Source organism: Loxodonta africana, chromosome X (genome assembly GCF_030014295.1).
Source record: "Loxodonta africana isolate mLoxAfr1 chromosome X, mLoxAfr1.hap2, whole genome shotgun sequence".
NCBI classification, from domain to species: domain Eukaryota; kingdom Metazoa; phylum Chordata; class Mammalia; order Proboscidea; family Elephantidae; genus Loxodonta; species Loxodonta africana.
In genome coordinates, this window is record NC_087369.1 from 124090696 (window position 1) to 124112790 (window position 22095).

Genomic DNA, 22095 nt, shown 5'->3' on the forward strand with positions numbered 1-22095 from the left:
CAGGAAATCAAAAGACGGATTGCATTGGGCAAATCTGCTGCAAAGGACCTCTTTAAAGTGTTGAAAAGCAAAGATGTCACCTTGAAGACTAAGGTGCGCCTGACCCAAGCCATGGCGTTTTCAGTCGCCTCATATGTATGCAAAAACTGGACAACGAATAAGGAAGACCAAAGAAGAATTGACCCTTTTGAATTGTGGTACTGGTGAAGAATATTGAATATACCATGGACTGCCAAAAGAATGAACAAATCTGTCTTGGAAGAAGTACAACCAGAATGCTCATTAGAAGGAAGGATGGCGAGACTGCGTCTTACATACTTTGGACATGTTGTCAGGAGGGATCAGTCCCTGGAGAAGGATATCATGCTTGGCAAAGTACAAGGTCAGTGGAGAAGAGGTAGACCCTCAATGAGGTGGATTGACACAGTGGCTTCAACAATGGTCTCAAGTGTAACAATGATTGTAAGGATGGCACAGGACAGGGCAGTGTTTTCGTTCTGTTGTGCATAGGGTTGCTATGAGTCAGAACCTACTCAACAGCACCTAACAAGAACCAACAACATCTTCTTCATGTTATACAATGTAAAGAGGTTCTCCAACTTCTAGGAACATCAGAACCACCTCCAGGTCTTGTTAGAAAAGCAAATTCTTGGGTCCCAGCTCCTAACCTGCTTAATCAAAATCTCTGAGGGGAGGTGCAACCCAGGAATGTACATTTTATCATGTTTTCTTAGGTGACTCTGACACCCACGGTCTGAGGGCTATGCACTGGAAAACCCAGGATAGTGCAGTCAGAGTTTGTTAGACAAGTGGAAGCCACCAGCGTCCAGACTTCAGAGGGCCTGACTCTGCCAGGCTAAATGGTGTGGAAATGCCCCTCCACCTGCACCCATCCTCTTTCCACCGGCACTGATCCTCCCTTCACTGTCACCGATCCTCCTTACCCCTGCATCAGTCCTCCCTCCACTTGCACGGTTCCTCCCTCCACCTGCACCAGTCCTCCCTCCACCTGCACTGATCCTCCCTCCACCTGCACTGCCCCACCTCCACCTGCATCAGTGCTCCCTCCACCTGCATCGGTGCTCCCTCCACCTGCACTGATCCTCCCTCCACACTGTGCCTGGCAGGGCCTGCTCTTCCTTGGAGTCTAGGCCTAAGTATCATCTCAGAGGTCTTCTACTTGACCTTACAGGCATTCACAACTTCTTGTTCTTTGGTTTGGTCACATTTATCACAATGTGTAACCTCGTATTCACGTGTGCAGTTCTCTTAATCACCCCCCCCCCACACACACAAATACACACTAGAATGTAAGTTCCATTGGGTCAAGTCTTGTGCCTGTTTTGGTCACATTGCTCTGCACTCTATAGCACCTAGCACAGTGCCAGGTGCATGGCAGGTGCCAGCTAAATATTTCTGAATGAATGCATGAATGAATTAATAAAAGCATGAGTGGGGAGGCATTGGTGCCTGCCCCAGCTGGGATTATAATGCTGAGTGGCAGTGCCTCCAGAGGGGCCAGTCCGAGCTGCTCTACTGGTAAGGCTGTTTGCAACACCATTAATGGGTGACACCATTAGTGGGTGACACCATTAGTGGGTGTTATGCATTGAATTTTCTTCTCCAGAAATGTGTATCAACTTAGCTAGGCCATGATTCCCAGTATTATGTGGCTATCCATCATTTTGTGATCTGATGTGATTTTCCTATGTGTTGTAGATTCTACCTCTGTGATGTTAATGAGGCAGGATTAATCTACAGGATTAGGTTATATCTTGAGTCAATCTATTTTGAGATATAAAAGAGAGAATGAAGCAGAGAGGAGAGGGACCTCATTACCACCAAGCAAGGAGAGATAGGAGTGTGTGCGTCCATTGGACTTGGGGTCCCTGCACTGAGAAGCTCCTAGATCAGAGGAAGACTGATTACAAAGACCTTTCACTAGAGTTGACAGAGAAAGAAAGCCTTCTCCTGGAGCTGGCGCCCTGATTTTGAACTTCTAGCCCCTTGAACTGTAAGAGAATAAACTTCTGTTTGTTAAATCCATCCACTTGTGGCATTTCTGTTATAGCAGCACGAGATAACTAAGACAGTGGGCATCATCATTAGTGGGTAACACCATTAGTGGGTATGAAGGTGACAAATGAAGGGCCAGGGACCCTTCTTTCTCAGCTCCAGTCTCTAGGCAAAGTCCTGGGTCGCTCCCCAAATATAAAGCAAACAGAGAAACCAAGACAGCCAGCTCTCAGGCAAGAGGCCAGGACAAGAGCTACATTTCCCACTGGTTGGCTGAATAGCCAGAGGCCCACTGGGAGGAGAGGCCCTAGGACGTGCTGCCCTCTCCCCCTGCCCCAGCTAACCGGAAGTCTGTCTCCCCAGGCTTCCTGGCCCTCAGTGTTTATCTTACATCTGCAGAGCCATGGGCAGGTGGCCTCCATAGCTCAGGGGCATTGGTCTCCACGGCAGTGTTTCTAAGGGTGCCTAGAAAACCGGGAGGGCCACAGTACGTTCGCATGGAATCGCTGACAATTCATACTGACCTGCATATATTCTCAAAGGAGCCCTGGTGGCACAGTGATTAAGTGCACGGCCACTAACTGAGAGGTTGGTGGTTCGAACCTACCAGCTGCCCTGAGGGAGAAAGATGTGGCAGTTGGTTTCCATAGAGATTACAGCCTGGAAACCCTACGGGGCAGTTCTACTCTCTCCTATGACCTATAGGGTCACTATGAGTCGGAATCGAGACAATGGATTTTTTTTTCCAACGGCATATATTCTGAAGGGGGGGAGCTCGGGCAACCTGTAAACCACATCTCTCATAGCCAGAATGCCATGGTCCCCCCAGAATGAAAAGCCAGGTCCCCAGTTGACAAACTACAGACCTGAAAGTTCACTACTCAACAGAGCCAACTGTGGGGAGCCAGGACATCTGATGAGAGGCAGATAGTTAACATTTAGTAAGTGTTCATTAAGGCAGTTTGCTAGCTGCTTCATGTGCATCCTCAACTATCTTTCGAGGTAGGCACTACTGTTGTCCTATTTTGCAGATGAGGAGACTGAGGCTTTGTCAGGACAAATGGGTGTTGACAGTCACCTGCCTTGGGAGAGGTAAAGCTGGGATGAGAACCCAGGCAGCCTGGGCCCCAAATCCAGGCAGTCTGGGCTCCAAGCCCAGGCTCTGAATCCTGCCCTCTCTATGCTACCTCTCTCACACGGGAAAAGAATCTCAGACAAAGACAAGTCCAGCACTCTCACACAGCCAGTGAATGTCAGAGCTAGAGCTAGAAATGGGGTCTCCTCTCCCCACTCAGGTTGTCTTCCCCACGTGGCCCCAGTCCCTCCAGGACAGTAGGGATCACGTGTCCTGCTTTGTCCTGCCAAGCAGAGTCCCAGTGACCCAGATAGAAGGCTGAGGTGTCTCCAATTCCATGACTGGATTTTCTTGACTGCTCAGCACTCAGAAGGTCTAAGGCTGGGAAGCAAGGTGCGAAGAGGCCTTCTGCACTTGACCAAGGCTTTTGAGAAGATGACACCCCAGACTAGAACCATGGCCACCAGCAGCAGTGAGCCTCCAGACCCCCATCCACCATCCTGAGTCCCTGGGTTTCAGGGGCTCCCTCTCACAGGTCCTTGAGGAAACCTCCCATCCCTGCCCCTGCATCCCTCCCCTCCCTGGGTTTTCTCTCTGGCGGGTTGTGGGGGTTGTAGTAGGTAGGTCACTCCCACTCAGGGCTTTTAATGAGAAGTTCTGTCATGCCCAGGCAGTGAAGATGAATAACTCAGTGAATGAAGCCCAAGAAATGTTATTCTACCAGAGAAGAGTCCCTTGACAGTGGGGAGAGGCAGAGAATGACTGTGTCTTATTATGAGAGGAATGGGGGTGGGGGTGACAGCCGTGGAGGGGAGAAAGAGGAGGAGGAGGAGGAGGAGGAGGAGGAGGAGGAGGGTCTCACAGGAATCACTAACAGAATTATAAGGGATCCTTGTCAAAGCCTCTTTGCCACTTAGGAGCTAAGCCTACTTAAAAAAAAAAAAGCCCACTTAGGTCGGTCCAAAATCCCTAGTAATCTGTTGGCTTTTGCCCCATCAAGCTGCCATCTCTTTAGGACCATTGCCTACTCTCTGGAGAGCAGTGTTGTAATCTCTAGCAGGTGGTGGCCTGTTTTCCTTATTCATTGGACTTTTAAAATGATTAAGAGTGCTTAGAGGGGAAAGAGGACAGATGGAGGGAAGGATTGACATGCATTCCTGGGCCTTATTTAGGTGGCAGGGGGAAAGAAACAAACTCACAGAAATAACTCGCCAGTTTGAGCTGCATCTGAGCACACTGACTTTCCGAGGTGGGGAAGGGGGTGTGGGGAAGGCTAATTCTTTGACACCACCTTTGAGGAGAAGACAGCAAATGGTTTGCCTGCAAGGTGATGCGGTACTACTTCTGACAGCAGGTGAAGTCTCCTCTCAATTGGCAGTTTGACATGCAGTACTGGGGCCCTGGGTCATCCTTGTCTGAATAGAAGACAGCAGGTCTTTGAGTGGGAATTGGCATATGACACAAAGCAAGGTTTCCAATGCTTTATGTGCCAAGGGAGCCCAGTTGCGTATGGTCTTGGGTTGTGCAATCAGAAAAAGGTGGATTTTGATCTCAGGTCTACCACTTTTTGACTGTGTGACCTTAGGCAGTTTGCATAACCTCTCTGAGCCTCAGTGTCTTTATCTGTAAAGTGAGTAACAGTAACATAAGATTGCTGTGAGGGCTACAGGAGATATAAAAGTGTTCTGTAAACTGTAACACTTGTAGTTGTGTGAGGGTTATTATAAGTAGAAAGGTGCACTTAGCAAGCCACACTCTCTCTGAACTCCTAACAAACTGATTTGCTGGGGTTGGGAATTAAGTATGTGGTCGAGGAACTGTCTCTGTACAAAGCTAACTGGCCAATAGTGACCTTAGTCTTAATGTGACTTCTCTCTCATCAGAGGTATAAGATGGTGGGCTTTGGATTCCAAGGGAGCTGAGTTTTGTACTAGGCCCTGTCATTTACTAAACATGTGACTTTGGGAAAATTACCTAATGTCCTTGAGTCTCATTATCCTCATCTGTAAAATGGAATTAATAATAGTCTCTACCTGACAGGATTATCATAAGGTTTAAGTGAGAGCGTGCAAGAAAAGCACTTAACACAGGCCCTGGCACATAGTAGTTGTTCAATAATTGAAAGGTTTAGATGCTGCCTTTATTTTGAGTGATCAACAAACTCTGAGGTTATACCCATAAATAGGCTTCATTTAAAAAAATCTTCACTGAATACCTATTATATGCGAAGCAGGCACTGTTAAATGAGTGAGTGAAAGCAAGACTCCACTCTAGCTCAAGAATTAAGAACTCTAAGTTATTAAGGTCTTAAGGAGCCCTGGTGGCACAATGGTTAAGCACTAGCTGCTAATGGATAGGTCGGCGGTTCAAACCCAACCAGTGGCTCTGCGGGAGAAAAAACCTGGTGATCTGCTCCTGTAAAGATTATGGCCTAGGAAACCCTACTGGGCACCCTACGGGGCACTTCTACTCTGTCCTATAGGGTTGCTATTAGTCGGAATCAACTTGATGGCACACAACAACAACAACATTAAGGTCTTGGAGGTTGAGGCTGAAGAGGAGATAATTATTCTTCCAGAATCTGGGACTGAGCTACTCACTAAGCTGATGGGGAAGAGTGTGCAGATGGTATCAGGCACAGGGGGACTAATAGAAGAAGGGAAGGTAGTGTATTTATGGAGGAAGGAATGTCTAGTTCCCTTTGCAATAGGGAAAACCAAACCCACTAAGAAAACAAAATGACCAAAGTAACCCTTCTCTAGTGATGGAGGTGAGCAAAACTCCTAGTTCTTTTTTCCTAACTCACTGCCTCCCCTTTCCTTGACAAAGCAGGCATTCAGGAAAGCCTCTAAGAATTCATCTACAACTGCGTGGTGCAGGGCCAATGTGAGCTGCCTGGGGACTAGCCTCAGGTCTGTTTTCTGAGTAAAGGCCCAGCTCCTTGTGTGGGTCAGTGAATCTAGCCCCAGCCCCATATCCAGCTCCAACCTCCCTTTCTCAGGAAAAACAGTTGCCAAAGCAGTAGCCAGTGGGAGTTATAAAGCCTCTGAAAGGACTTGAAGGACTGCCCACATTGGCAGATGGCTGTCAATTCGTGTGGGTCACCACCCTTTAGAGGGAAGACAGAACCAAATGGGGGCTGTGGCAACAGTGTGTTTGGGAAGCCTGGCAACATGGAGGCAGAGGTCAGAGAAGCTGAGTGGCCAAGAATCTTTCCTGAGGAGTGTGGCTTCTGTTTCTTTGGGTAGTTATATTCTCACCAGTGACCAGCTGCCTCCTGTTGAGGTGAAAGTGGGTACCCTGCTGACTTTTGCTTCCTGTGTCCTCCTCCAAATTTGGCCAAAGAAGGAGCAAATCACTTTTGACTGCCAAGAATTGACTGGTACCCACACACACTAAAGATTCCCTCAACCTGCAGTCTTACCTGAGGGGAATGAGGAAAAAGAGTGAGGAATATTGGGCCTTCACCAAGACTTTTGAGGGTTAATACAAGTTGGCATTGAAGGCCCCCACCACCTTCCCAAGACAGTTCCTGAGAGATGTTGCCTAATGGATGCTGACTATTCCCTACCTTGGTGTTCCCTTTCCTTTCTCTACCACTTCCCCCTCCTTCAACTTCCACATCTCCCCAGGACCAGTTTAATTTGCCAAGTATTGAAATCATCCCAGGCAAAGCAGCCAGCCTGCACTTCTCACTAACAACTGGATTGAGGGCTGAGGAGGCCTGAAGGCTTACTGGTTGCCATGGTGAGAAGTAAGCCCTGAGAGGATTAAGGAGCTGGGAGCTTGAGCTTTTTTTTTTTTTTTTTTTTGGTTGGTTTTGATGAGTTCTGTTTGCTTTTCTTCCCCCATCCCCCTTCCCCTCCATTCTCCTCCGGCCCACCCCTCCCAAGTCTCAAACCACTAATGCAAATAGAGATTACTAGGAGCAAAATCAGCTACCAATGCGGGCTACACTAAATACAGGCTGCCCTGCTGAGGATAATTGGTGTGTACTTTAGAATGCGGACTCCTGGGAGGGCCAAGTTTGGAACACAAGATGTTACACCTTTGTGGCACGGTGCAGCAGCGTCCTGAGGCAGAGGGGGGCTGGTGGGGGAGGAGGATGCACTGAAGCTCTCAGACACTTCCATAGCTGTCTCCTTTCTGGCTACAGGATGGAAACCCTGGTGGCGTAGTGGTTAAGTGCTACTACAGCTGCTAACCAAAAGGTCGGCAGTTTGAATCCTCCAGGCGCTCCTTGGAAACTCTATGGGGCAGTTCTGCTCTGTCCTATAGGGTTGCTGTGAGTCGGAATTGACTCGATAGCAGTGGGTTTTGGTTTGGCCACAGAATAGGAAAGGCATAGATGAACTAAAAGCCAGGAGTTTGGGCTGAAGGAGGCCTTTAGGGAAAGGGAGGCAGCTCAGTCTTGGCAGACAGGGAACACCTGTCCTGTAACTCCCACACCCCAAGGTCCTTCTTGACTGGAGTCCAGGCTCCCAGTCTACAAAATCTCTCTGAATCAGCTGCCTCCCTTCCTGCTGTTGACCCAGGTAGATTATATTTGTAGAGAAAATATGGGTTTCAGAAGGGTGTAAGACAGGACTTGAAGAACTTTATATTATCATTATTATTTTCTAAATAACCAAAACCAGTTGCCATCAAGCTCATTCTGATTCATAGTGGCTGCATGTGCGTCCGAGTAAAACTGTGCTCCACGGGGTTTTCAGTGACTGATTTTTGGGAAATAAATCGCCAGGCCTTTCTTCAGGGGTACCTCTGGGTGGACGTGAACCTCCAAACTTTCAGTTAGCAGCCAAGAACATGTTAACTGTTTGCACCTAAATAGTTCACTTCATTTCAATCCATTGCTCTGAAAAGGGAGACAGCTGATTCAAAGAGATTTTGTGGACTGGGTACCTAGATTCCAGTTAAAACTCCTACTTAATTGGTACTTTGGGGCTGAGGAGTAAGACAAAGGAGGGAGGGCATGGAAAGGTGTACCAGTAAGGCTAGCCTACAACAAACGATGGTGAAGCCTCAGTGTCTTCTACCTTCTCTTTCATCCTGTGGCAACTGCATAGAGCTAGCTTAATTGGATGAACATCTCAGAGTGAAGGAATCCAATGGTGTGTCCCTATAACTCCAGTCCAATCCTTTTATCCATCCTAGCCTGGGAATAGGTATCTTGCCCCCTTTACAAACTTCCAAACTCGTATTCTCAGCTTGCAAGGTCTTCAGTTATCCTCACCTAGGTGTTGCTTTGTGTATGCTCTCAAATCCTTCTCTGGCGTGAATGTTTATTTCCATGTGTTTCCTGAAGGCAGGTTTTGTGTAACAAACTCTACTGGAATCCGTCTTCAGGGCTTCAGAACATAATAGAAGCTTGGTAAATGGATCTTAACTTACTGCTCAAGAACTAAGAGCCACAGGAACCTGTTGCCTTGGCGTCATTTCCAACTCATAGTGACCCAATAGGACACAGTAGAACTGCCCCACAGGGTTTCCAAGCCTGAAATCTTTACGGAAGCAGACTGCCACATCTTTCTCCTGCGGAGTGACTGGTGGGTTTGAACCCCTGACCTTTCAATTAGCAGCAAAGCACTTAACCACTGCGCCACCAGGGCTCCTTATATTATGTATAACAGGCATAATATAGTGATATTGGGGAAACTAGCTTATTATATATAAAAAAGAATATCAAATGTTTATCTCACATTAAAGGTATTAAAGACTTAAACATAAAAGGCAAAGTTACACAACTCTACATAGAAAATGTAAGCGAATACCTTTGTAGCACTGGAGTAGGAAAGTTTTCTTAAGATGTGGAGAGCACAGATCACAAAGGGAAAAGTGGATGGATTTGATTATAGTGCGTCAAAAGTAAAGATTTCTGTTCTATAGAGGACCCAATGGGTGAATTGAACAGACAGGTGACAGACTTAGGATATTTACGATATTTGAATCCACCAGGTGCTCCTTGGAAACTCTATGGGGCAGTTCTACCCTGTCCTATAGGGTCACTATGAGTTGGAATTGACTCGACGGCAGTGGGTTTATATCCAGAGTAAAATCCAGAATATATGAAGCAAGAAAGAGACAGGAAACCTGACAGAGGGAACAGAAAATGTATGAACAGGCAACTTACAGAAAGGGAGACCCAAATAAGCGGGTAATAATCATCTGAAGAACTGCTAAGCCTTGTCATCATAGCCAGGGAAAGGCAAATTGAAACAGCAGCAAGATATTATTTCATACTCATCAGACTTAGCAAAATATTTAAAAAGAGTAAGCTAATAACGAGTTTTGGTAATGATATAGGATAGATAAAATGCAAAATATGCAGATAATAGAACACTAAACAGTAGTTAAAATGAACACACCAGATCCCTACACAAGTTCTCAGTAAGTGTAATATTGCATGAAACAAAGAATCAGAAGAAGATGCACAGACTAATACCATTTATATAAATCAAACACAAGAGTGGCGGTCCATCAGGAAAGGAGAATGGGGTTGGGAAAGCCATTAAAGAGGGGAAGAAATAAAGTAAAATGAACAGAAAACAAAATAAAACAAAGCGGGCTATGCATGAATGAATGACAATAGTGTGATCCCAACAGAATTCCAATCAATGCAATTCTTTGCACTTGAGGTACCCCCTAAAAAAAGATAAAATGAGAGAAACAGGAGAAGGTATAGGAAAGTGCCCAAGACAGTGTCTGGCAACCAATACATGCTCAGCAAATGTGAGTTTCCTTTCACCCGCTTTACTCTTTTCCTCTCTGGGAGACAAGTGGCAGTGATTAGGGAGGACTAAGGGCCAGGGGCCAAACTCCTGGGCATTTGGATCTATTCCTGGGTGTCAACTGGTCCATCTGGGGGAGGTGCCCCTGCTGGAGGACACCAAAAACGAAACCTGTATGTATCTCATTGGCACGTGAGCGCTCTTTGCCCCTCACATCTCCTATTCCACTATCTTTGTACTGAGAACTTGACCCAAGAGATCCAATCAGTCAGGATTGCCAGCCTGGCAGTCCTGGATCTGGTGAGATTACCCTTACTGGCTATACCATCCCCTCAAGGGTGAGGAGTAGCTTTATCTCAGCTCCTGACTGAGCCAACACAGCACCTGCCCAGAGATTCCTCTAGCTGCTCTGAGATATGGGCTACATAGCTCATTACCAGCAGGAACCCAAGGACCAAGACGCCTGACAGCTGGTTTGAGGAAACTGCCCTACCACTTCAGGGACATAGAAAATGAACCCAAAGGCAGGGAGAATGTTTTGTTGAAGATACTTAGCCAAAATACTGAACTGAAGAGTCTCAAACAGGGAGTGCTCAGAAACCCTGCTTCCCACTTGTCTCAGCTTTGGCTTCTGCTAGAAGCTGATCAGTCTAGCCCAGCCTGGCTGTGCCTAAATAGAACCAGTTAGGGAGATAGTAGCCATCTGCCAAAGAAGAGAAGTAAGAGAAGCAATGGGAAAAGCTTTGCTCCCAAGGGCATGGTTTAAAGAAGAACAATTTGTGATACTTTGAGTCGTGACTATGGAGGTAATTAGATGGGAATGCCTCAAGTCTCCAACCTGGCTATGAACCATTTTATAGCTGGGGTTAACATTCCCTCATATAGGACCCCAAACAGAACCAGGCTAGTGTTCTAAGAACCAGGAGAATGGTATAGATGGGAAGGGAACAGACAAGTATACATGGGGAGCTTAAAGGAGAAAGGCTTTTGGAAAGAGCAATTGCTTATTATTTCCTCTCCATTTCTTCTAAGCCAAGCTTCTGCTGGCTAGTATGCTTATTGGGCCTGTGTCAGGGCTTGACATTGACCTTAGTTTTGGTGGTTCTAAGCGAGAAGGAAACCTGGTCCTACCAGCCCACCAAGTTGCTTGGCTGTCTGTCTGGGGGAAAAGGGGCTCAGCCAAGTGGTGAGTATCCATATTTGTGCACACTTATCTCCTTGCTTTCAGTTCCTCTTCATCTGCACCTCACCCCCCACCCCCAAGCTGTGGGGCCCTCAGTCCTCCTGGCTCATTCCTCTACATCTGTTGTCTATCTGTCTGTCTCTTTGCCTCCAAGGTCAGGCAATTGGGATTTAATTATTTTTAAATTTGTATTTAAAGATTTTGCAGGCTGTCTGCCCAGGAACACAAATGGCATGGGGAGTGTCAGTCCGCTCTGGGTGCTCTTTTGTCCAATGTCCTTGTCGGGTTGAGGGAGGGAGGGAGGAGAGGCTAGAGCCAGGTGATAGCGGAAGAACACTGCTGGTCATGTGTTCCCTAAGCTCACTTTCTCAGCTTTTGTTGTCAGCTGCCCCTCCCCCTCCTCCCATTGGACTCCTTCTGAGGAGAGAGGCACTGAGGTTGGGGAGGGAGCAGAGCAAAGGAAAGAATTACTAAGACCTATGGAGTTCCTGGAAACCCTGGTGGTGTAATGGTTAAGAGCTACAGCTGCTAACCAAGAGGTCAGCAGTTTGAATCCATCAGGCGCTCCTTGAAAACCCTATGGGGCAGTTCTACTCTGTCCTATAGGGTTGCTATGAGTCAGAATTGACTCGATGGCAACGAGTTTTTTATGCAGTTCCTGAGTGGTGCAAATGGTTAATGTGCTAGGCTGCTAACCAAAAGGTTGGCGGCTCAAGTCCACCCAGAGGAGACTTGGAAGAAAGGCCTGGTGATCTACTTTGAAAAAGCAGCCATAGAAAACCCTATCATGCACAGTTCTACTCTGGCATACGTGGGGTTGCTATGAGTCAGAATCAACTTGGTGGCAACTGGTTATGGAGCTGTGTGCCTCCAGCCACTCCAGGAACTCTGCATACTTTGCTTCACTTAATGGTTACAACGGTCTGGTAAGTTCGGCACTATTATCATCACCTGGTTTAGAGATGAGAAAACTGAGGCCCAAAGAGGATAGGTAACTTCCTTAAGGCCTCATAGACAGTTAACTGTGGAGCTGAGACTCGAACTAAGGTCTGTCTGACTCCAACCACGGTGCCCTTAACCACTCGGCAGCCCTATCAGGAGCACTGGGTTATGCTCCTGGCCATGTCACCAATAGGTGTGGCTATTAATGCAAAAATCTCTCTGGGCTTCAGTTTCCTCTGGTATAAAATGGGAAAGACAATGCTTGTCCTGCCTGAGTCTTGGGATTGCCATGAAGACCCAACTGGTTGCTGTCGTTAGGTGCCACTGATTACAACTCATAGCGAGTCATACATGACGGAGTAGAACTGCCCCATAGGGTTTCCTAGGCTGTAATCTTTACAGATGTAGGTTGTCAGGACTTTTCTCCCTTGGATCCTCTGGGTGGGTTTGAACCGTCAACCTTTTGGTTAGCAGCTGAGAGCTTAACTACTGTGCCACCAGGGCTCCTTTCAAATTGGTTAGAGAATATGAAAGAGTAAAGAACCATTCCCACTGGTGGGATGATGGGTATCAGAATGAACACTGGTCTGTGAGCTGGGTTACAGGCATGGCTGTGCCTTTCCCTGGCTCTATGATTTTGGCTTCAACTGTAAAATGAAATAGGTGGACTCTAAGGTCCCATTCAGTTCTGATGTTCTATGGTTCTGTGATCCTTTCCCCTCTCTGAAGTCATAGGTCATTTGCCTGCTGCTGGAGTGAAATGGTCCCACTCGGCCTTCTTCCTTCACTACGCTCACGTTGGCTCTGAAATGGGTTGGAATGAACAAGAAGCTAGAGCCCAAGCAGTCCTCAGTCCCCCGTGGTATATCCTACTGTCTCCTTTTTACCCTCTGCCACCATAGTGTTGGTCGTAGGTATTGCCATCGCTTTCATCTCTTTGTCATTGATGAGGTGAGAGATTGCGCCCTTGACCCAGTCTCCTTAGAGCCCAGCACTGCTCTACCCTACTAGACTCCACTGAAGGAGAATGAGTGATGTTGGCCTCCCTTGGTGTCACCTGATGCTGCTTTGGGGGACTAAAGGAAGTCCTGGTCCAAGGCTTGATGGGGCTGTGAAGCAGCTCACAGTGACAGAGACTTGACAGTCATTTGCAGTCCTAAAATGACTCCCAGTCATATCTTGAATTCATGAAACATGATTTTATTGGGTATCTCTATGTGTAAAAGGAGCTCTAGTAGCGCAGTGGTTAAAGTGATTGACCCCTAACCGCAAGGTTGGCGGTTCAAAACCATCAGCAGCTCCTGCTGGAAAGGCAGTCTGCTTCTGTAGAGCTTTACAGCCTTGGAAACCCTATAGAGTCCCTATGAGTAGAATTGACTGGATGGCAGTGGGTTTGGGTGAGACTGTGTGTAAATTGCTTTCCTGGGCATCAGGAAAGTAACAATAAGGTAGATAAGAAGCTCAGAGGCTGGCGGGTGAGATGGATACTATCATATCCTCACACGTAAAGCATTTTGGGTACTTTACAAGAACATTCGGAACTTTATCTCATCGTATTCTCAAAACTTCTAGAAGATATGCATGGCAATAGCATCTTCATTTTACAGAGGAGTAAACCCATGGGGTATAAGTACATGTGAGACCTGTAAAAGTGGTAGAAGAGAAGGTGGCAACTGCGGAAACGTTGGATGATGTGAGCGGACAGATTCTAACGACACAGGATGGTGAGCCATTGGGAGAGAGGCATTATGGGAAGGCTTTGCTTTGATGTTTAGTGAGTTTATTCTCTGGGAACTGTGGGGTCACTAGGACTGTACTTGCATGCAGAGGAATCAAAGCCTAAGTGGCTGACAGGGACTGAGCTCTCTTGTCAGGCAGCTCACTAGTTGAGAAGATGGAGGAGGGTGTCCAAGATAAGCAGAAGTCAAGAGGGGAGAAGACTTTCTCTGGATATAGTGTTGAGATGCCCTTGTGGAAGTTCCAGAATGTAGGCTTAGGGCTTGGTCAGGGGTCCAGGAAGCGTCCCACAAAGCCTTGCTCACAGAGGCTTTAATAAGCCAGTGAAACACCATGGGGCAGTTCTACTCTGTCCCATGGGGTCGCTATGAGTCGGAATCGACTGGACGGCACTGGGTACTGGGTTACAGAGCAGCTGAGCCTTTTCAGCACCTGTCTTTGCTGGGGGGTGCTCTCTAAGGCCTAGGAGTTCTGCAGATCGCCCAGCCCCCAATGCTCTGGCCTTTTTCAAAAAGCAGAGCCGGAGGGTACATTCGCCAAGCTCCCTTACTAAGAAGCAACTTCTGCTCTGGCACAGAATGTGTGCGTGTGGCGGGGGGGGGGGACGGGATGAGGAGAGGTTGGAGGGGCAATTGTATTGCTTAGGGAGAGGAGGGATTCTCTCCTGCCTTCCACTTACCTTCCTAGTGGCCTCTTCCTCCAGACATTTGATTTCGATACCCTCCTTCCTTCCCTTCCTCAGATTCCTAGGAGGGGTTCTCTGCTCCATGCCCTAAGCCTACCCTGGCCCAACGCCTTAAAACCCATTGCTGTGGAGTCGATTTGGACTCAGAGAAACCCTTGCCTTACCTTGGAAAACCACTGGAATTATTACTGAGGTGAGTGAAGTCTCCAGGCATCAGGAACCAAGTCCTGAGTAGAGAAAGACTAAACCAGGAGGCAGAGGACAGACAAACACAGACTCATAAGCCAGATGGTATGCATAGTGGCTTAAAGCATGAGATCTAGAGGCTGATTGTCTAGGTTCTGTAACCTACTAGCTATGTAACCCCTCTGTGCCTCAGTTTCCTCGGCTATAAAATGGGGATAATAATAGTACCGTCCTTATAGAGGTATTTTATGGATTCTGGGCATTATTACCTATAAAATGATTAGAACAGTACTGGACATATATTAAGCACTCAAGAACTATTAGCTATCATGGTTTATCATTAGAATGAAATGAAGCATGGGCGGTTCAGTGGTAAAATTCCTACCTTTCATGCGGGGGACTCAGTTTGATTCTCAGCCAATGCACCTCATGTGCAACCATCACTCGTTTGTCCGTGGAGGCTTGTGTGTTGCTATGATGCTGAATAGGTGTTCCAGCAGAGCTTCCAGACTAAGACAGGCTAGGACAATTTACTTCTGAAAATCAGCCAGTGAAAACACTATGGATCACAAAGGTCCGACCTGCGATCGATCATGGAGATGGCACAGGACTGGGCAGTGTTTTATTCCATTGTGCATGAGATTGCCATGAGTCGGGGGCTGACCTGACAGCAGCTAACAACATCATTATAATCTTCCCTTTCCTGACCTTCAACCATAGACAGCCAAGGCAGAATGTGGTGGATCACAGGTTATCTCTTGGACAGCCATGTTTTTCGCAGGCTGCAGTTTATTTGCTCTTTGGGCCTGTGTTATCCCTCCAACTCCCCCACACACGTACAATTGCCGTTCATGTTGTTTTAGTCTGTCTTCTAGGGGATAGGCTCAGGAGGATTTGTTCCCAGCTCCTAGTCTGCCAGGAGCTTCTATTAGATGCCTGCTCTGATGAGCGGCCATAGCACCTCCTAAGGATTTCTCTCCAAGGGTCCTTGGCTCAGCCTTAGCCCATGTGATCAGCCCTGAAGTCTCGAAGATCTGTAGGAAGTGTTCCTTGACCTCTCAGAAGTGTGAGTCCCCTTGAAGGTTTAAGGCCCAGTACTCCTGAGCCTCATAGCCAAGAACAGCAGAAAGTGCCAGAGGGAGCTGGGGAGGTGGTCATAGCTTGCAGAGGCTGAGGGAAGGCCCTCCATGCCCCTAGCTGGAGTGTGCCCAACACCAACACCCACCAGTGTACCCCACCAAAGAGTTTACCTCAGGAAGTTGGTCAACCTGAAGCCTAAGGGAATAAGAGAGTTTCGAATCAATAAAAACTCTAGCATGAGGGAAAGAGAAAAAAGTTGAGAGATCCAGGCCAAAATTAAAAATAGCTGAGTTTTTAATCTTTTTTCTTCGAGTGGGGAGATTGAGGAAGGTGCTGGGACTGGACAGGACGCAAGATACATTTGTTCTGTCTGCTTCAGGAAGAGGTGGATGCGTGTGAATTCCATTTCTGGATCTCTGCCCAGAGTGGTCTCACATCACCATAGACCAAGGATCCCTTTGCCACCAGAATTCTTGCAGCAGGCATCCCCCCAGCAGTCTTCTGCCTGCAGCTGTTACAACTTCTAGATTTTCCAGGGCTTGGGTATGCACACTGGAGGACTCAGTGGCAATCATGTTGGCTGACACTTGGAGAATTCACATTCTGGTCCCAGTATACTGAAGGAAGCAGTAGATTGAGACACTGGGAGTAGAAGGGGGCAGAACCGCCATGGCCCATCCCAACCATCAGAGTCAGCTCAGAGGACTCTGGAAGAGGGTAGAGCTGAGAGCTTGAGTCTGGAAGAGGGAAATTATTCACCCCGCAAAACCTTCTAAAGAGGCCAGTCCTCAGTAGAGAGGAGGATTCACTTGGGGCCTTGGCATTTTTCCTGGGACAGGATGAGAGCGGAGCATGGACTGCTCCTGAGGGTGAGGTAAGGTAAGGTGCTGCTGATATGACATTGGCCAGGAGGGAGCTGGGAGGCAGGAAGCCAGACAAGGTGCCTGCCAAGTCAAGCCAGCCCTTAGGCTATGGGGATGTGGGAAGGGATGTGGGAAAGGGAACTAGTATTTATCGAGTGCTTTTTATAATGTGTCAGGCAGAGTGCCAGGGCTTCCCCGCTATGGTAATAGCAAGCATTTAATGAGCCCATACTGGGTGTCAGGCATTTTCTGTACACGATCTACTTAATCTTTACAACCACACTGAGAGTTTGGCATTATTATCTCCACCTTTAAATTGGGCAGCAGAAGCTCAGAAAAGTTAGTTGACTGGCTCAAAGTTGCACAGCTGATGCAGAGCTGAGATCTGAATCTAGTTCTGAATGACTTTGAAATGGATGCTCATTATACTACATAGCCACTCCTAAGTGTAAATGACTCAGAATCTTTGTCCCTGGAGATGCTATAGGAAAAAAGAATGTCCCGATTGTATTAGCCAGGAGAGGATAGGATAACTATTCCAACAGTCTCCAAATCTCAGTGGCTTAATACAATAAACAATTACAGTGGAACCTCTGAGAGCCAGAACTCGACAGGGCTGGGTCTTGCGAGTTTTTGCCCTTGACAGAGTGCAGTCTTACCGCTTTTCTGTCACTATTAAACCCATTGTCGTCAAGTCGATTTCGACTCATAGCAACCTATAGGATAGAGTAGAACTGCCCCACAGAGTTTCCAAGGCTGTAATCTTTATGGAAGCAGACTGTCACATCTTTCTCCTCGGGGTGGCTGGTGGGTTCGAACCGTCAATCTTCCAGTTAGCAGCTGAGCGCTTAACCACTGTGCCACCAGGGCCCCTTTATTCACTCTATTAGTGGAAAATATTTTCATTTTTCTTCTCTGACAGGTTTCTGCCTTACACATCTTCCAGCTTTCGCAGGTTTTACTGTATTTTTTATCCATGTCATAGTCCAATGCTGCTTGGAGAGAATGGGATAGGATGGTGGACTCAGAAATTACACAGTCATTTAGGGACCCAGGGTCCTTCCATAGTGTGCCTTGGCCATCTTTTTATGTCCTTGGAGTCTTTAGCCACATCCTTCGTGTTCTGCCAACAGATGAGGGGGAAGAGGGAATGTGGAGAAGGCACACCCATTCTTCCTGCATCAGCCTGGAGAGAGCACACATTGCTTCTGCTCACATTGCAAAGGTGAGGACTGACCACTTCATTGTAAGACAGCCTGAGAAATGTCATTTTGTGGTGGGTCCTGTAAGAAAAGGAAACTTACTTGGTGAGCGTCTATACAGTCTCTGCCACACTGATCAAATACTCTATAGTGCAAAAGTGTCTGCAGTGCTGATTACTTCCCGTGTGACCTTGAACAGATTACTTAACTTCTCTGTACCTCAATTTTTTCATCTGTAGAATGAGGACAACAGTAGCATCTATCTTATGTGATGAGGGTGAAATGAGGTTTAATACACGGGAAGCACTCAGCACAGAGTCTAACCCGTTGCTCTCGAGTTGATTTTGACTCATAGCAACCCTGGATCACTAGCTATGAGTTGCTGTGAGTACAGAGTCTAGCACACAGTAATTGCTTGATAAGTGTCATCTAGCTGCCAACTCTGTTCCCTCCATGTTTTGGAGGCCATAATGCACATTGGCATAGTAGAGGTTCTGAGAAGTTTCAAAGCAAAGACACTTTTTCTTTTTATTGGTTAACCCAGCCTTTCCCAAACATATCTTCCTGCAGAATTATGTTTTTCACATTCCACCTTTCAACATTAAGTGGAACCTATAGTCTCTGAAACACACTTTGGGAAACTCCACTGTCCTTCCAGTGAGAGACTCCAATAGTATTTGTTAGTGCTTCGGAAATGTTTCCAATGGATGCTATTGATACTTTTTTCCTACCCCAAATGGGAGTATAAAGAAACCCATTATACTACCCCAAATGGCAGTATAATCCAATATAATTCATTATCTTCTATTTGAGGGGTGGGTGGGAGGAGGTTCTTTTTCAAAATGTCAGCTGGGTTGCTGTGGTAAGGAAAGAGGCATTGTGTCTTTGTGGGGGTGGGAGCTATCTAAAAAGAGGAGCAGAAACTGGACTGGTGGCTATGGTGGTTGTGGGAGAAACAAAAGGATGGAAGTCTAGATGGACCAAGTCACATCCACTCTAACCCTCTAGATTAAGGCTTCCACCATGGGTCTTTTCAGAGATGCTGCTCCCCTCCTATATCTATATTAATAAAGGCCCGCTTGAACAAGGCACCATACTAGGTGAGGGCCTTGTGGAGAGAGGGAAGTAGGAGAGGTTACCTGGTCCTTAGAGCCCTTCCACATGGGCTGTATCTTCACACACCTTGCCCTTGCCAGTGCCCTTGTGGGAGGCCCTGAGTATGGTCTTGGGCAGTCCATAGCGGTCCTAATTAATTCTCAGGAAGGAGCCACTGTATCCCAGATAATTTGGCCCCCGTCAGTCCTTTCTCAAGACTCTCCAGACTCTCCTCCTTGATCCCATCTCTCTGGCTTCCTTTGTACACAGCTGGCCCAGGAAGGGACCTCATCATACCTGAAAGCAGGGATGGCTGGGAGCAGCTTTAGCTCTACTTTTACTGCTGTAAATTGCTGCCTGCTCACCAATCCACCCCAAATGAAAGTATAATCCAAATAAAATGCCCTTAAGCAAGTGGAGCCTCAAGGCAAACTCCCCTACTCCCCCAACACACGTTCCAGATCGCTGTCCCTATGCCCCCAGCATGAAGTGCTGGAATTCTCCCCTCCCTTCCCCCCTCTCCGCGCCCACTGAGATTTTCTTGCCTGGTAATTTTCCTAGAGCAGACATGTCTAGGTCAATAAATGCTCACAGTTCTTCATATAAGACCTCTCAAGGCTGTGCCCCACACCCACATTGGCCAGCAAACCGCCCCCCCCTCCAGTAGCGCCTCCTTTAGCACCTCAACACCTGGCACCAGATGGGAGGGAGAGAAGAGTATGCGGAGTCAGTCTCATTGAGGGAGTCCAGGGTAAGCTCCTCAGGGCAGAAACCATACCTTCCAACCCCTGTCTCTCATCTCTTTGGGGCCAGCAAAGTGAGTGCTGGGAGGGAGAGTGGGAGACTGACAGCAGTAAGAACGCACTTACTTAATCCTTGCTGGGCGACTGATGTACTGATTCTCCGCCGTCAGCACGAAATAGTCTGAAGCTCCACTGAAGCTCCACAGTGGCGCCTCTGACCCCTCCCTTCACGCTACCTCCGCAATCCTTGCGCTGAGCTAGCAGCCTCACCATGGCTGGCTTGGCCTGTGGAACTCCTCAACTCTATCAGCTGGAGGGGCCTAAAGGAAGAGATTTGCCTGGTGGTGTGTGCAGATATGGTTGGGTGATTCTAGTAACTAGGTACAGGCCCCAGGACAAATCACATGACATGTCAAAAGACATCACAATCCATCTAACAACAACGCACATGCGCACATACAGTTTAATGATCAATTACTGTGTGCAAGATTACTGAGAGCATTCAAGGCGATTGAGGATAATCATGGAGGGGATGATATGTCAGTATGCCAACTAAGGGTAAGATGTAGCTTATTTCAAAATGGAATTTTGTATAGAGGAATTGCCAGAACCTAACAGAATCTCCTTTCTTAAGCACTCTTTTAAAAGTAGCATGGCATACTGCAAAGAGCAAGTTCTGGGTTTTTGTGCTGGTTTCTCCACTTACTAGCTGAATAGCCTTGGGAAAGTTATTTAAATTCTCAAAGTCTTAGGTTCATTATTTGTAAAATGGGGCTGATAATAATTTTTTCCTTCTGTGATCAAAGTGAGATAATGTATGCAGCTATAAAAGCAAAAGGATTGTGAGACTGGGATGATTTGCTTTGAGGAGATTTTATCATTCTGACTTCTGGCATGAATGAATATTTAGGTTGTGGGAAACAAGCCAGACCTCTCCTCACTCTTATCTCAGCTAACGCATCTCCAGTATCTCCATTTCTTCCGGCAAAGGTTGGAGGTCTAGGAACACTCTGTGGGTGAACAAGCTGGGTTTGAACTCATCGGACTCATTGTAGTGAGGGAGAACGAACACCAAGGGGAACTATGGGGTGTCTTAGTAGGAAGGTGGTGTTGTTGTCAGCTGCCATCGAGTCGGCCCCCAACTCATTGGGACCCCATGCACAACAGGATGGGACTGTTGTGATCTATAGGGTTTTCAATGGCTGAGTTTTTGGAAATAGAGCACCAGACCTTACTTCCTAGTCTGTCTTAGTCTGTAAGCTTGACTTGTGTTAGCGATTTGGGAGAGAATCTAAGGAAGCAGGACTTTACTCTGGATTGGATGTTATCAGGAAACAGGAGCAATTCTGTAATTGGGTATCCCAATAAATCTTATCTATAAGGAGAAGGAGAAGAGATTAGATCCAGGGTAAAGCTGTAATGAAAGAAGCAGTCAGTCATATTAGCCAGAATAGGGGGAAGCTTAGTCATTTCTATCTGTTTGGACAATGTTCATGCTTTTCTCTGTGTTCAGATTTGATTACACAGTGGTCTTGTTTTGTCTTGATCAATCATGTTCACAGAGTGGCCTTGTCTGATGTTGATGTTCAGTGAAATTGTTTATGGTTAGCAAGAAAATAGCAAGGCCCAACTGCTAGTGCCAGGCCAGTTCCTAGCTGTCAGAGGCTGCTTGTCTCTTGCTCATTCCACCGCCCCTTCTAGCCAAGGGAAGATGAAGCCAGGCTGCAGGACATTAACCGATGATATCCAGATTTTCACCAGTGACAGAATTTGGCAGATCAGGAGGTTGTTTGGATAATGTAGTCCGTAGTCAGACTAGGGTTAGCCTATCCTGCTCATTCTGTTGCAGAATAAGTTGTTGAATCCTCTAATATGACAATGGTTGCACAGCAGCATTTGAGCCTCTGGACAGGATACATTAGCCAACTGTAATTCAAACAATTATCAGAAACAAAATAATAAGTAGCCCATGAAACGAATGGATATTTTCCCCTTAGTTATGGGCTGTTTTACTTATCTTGTAATGTATTGGCATAGCAAGTACTTGCTATAGCAGATATTCCTCCTTGGCTGTTGTTGGGTGCCTTTGAGTCGATTCCAACTCATAGCAACCCTATAGGACAGAGTAGAACTGCCCCACAGGGTTTCCAAGGCTGTAATCTTTATAGAAGCAGACTGCAACATCTTTCTTCTGTGGAGTGGCTGGTGGGTTCGAACCACTGACCTTTTGGTTAGCAACAGAGCACTTAACCACTGCGCCACCAGCGCTCCTCTTTCTTGGCTAGTTAAGAGGAAATCAAAGGCTATGTGGTTGCTCATAACAACCCTGGCTACTGAATTTAGACTAGTTTGTTGGGCTGTCAGGTAGATATTATGTTATTTGACTTTTACTAGGGTCAGAGACAAGTTTTGAACCATCTTTGCCTGTTGTGTTATTCCTAGTGTAGGAATCCCAGCTCGCAGAGTATGCATGAAGAGGCACGTTATCCCTTCTGGGAGTTCTCCAAAGTAGTCTGTGTGTGCCTCATTTTGGAGACTCCTAGGCTTTTTGTTTTCTTTT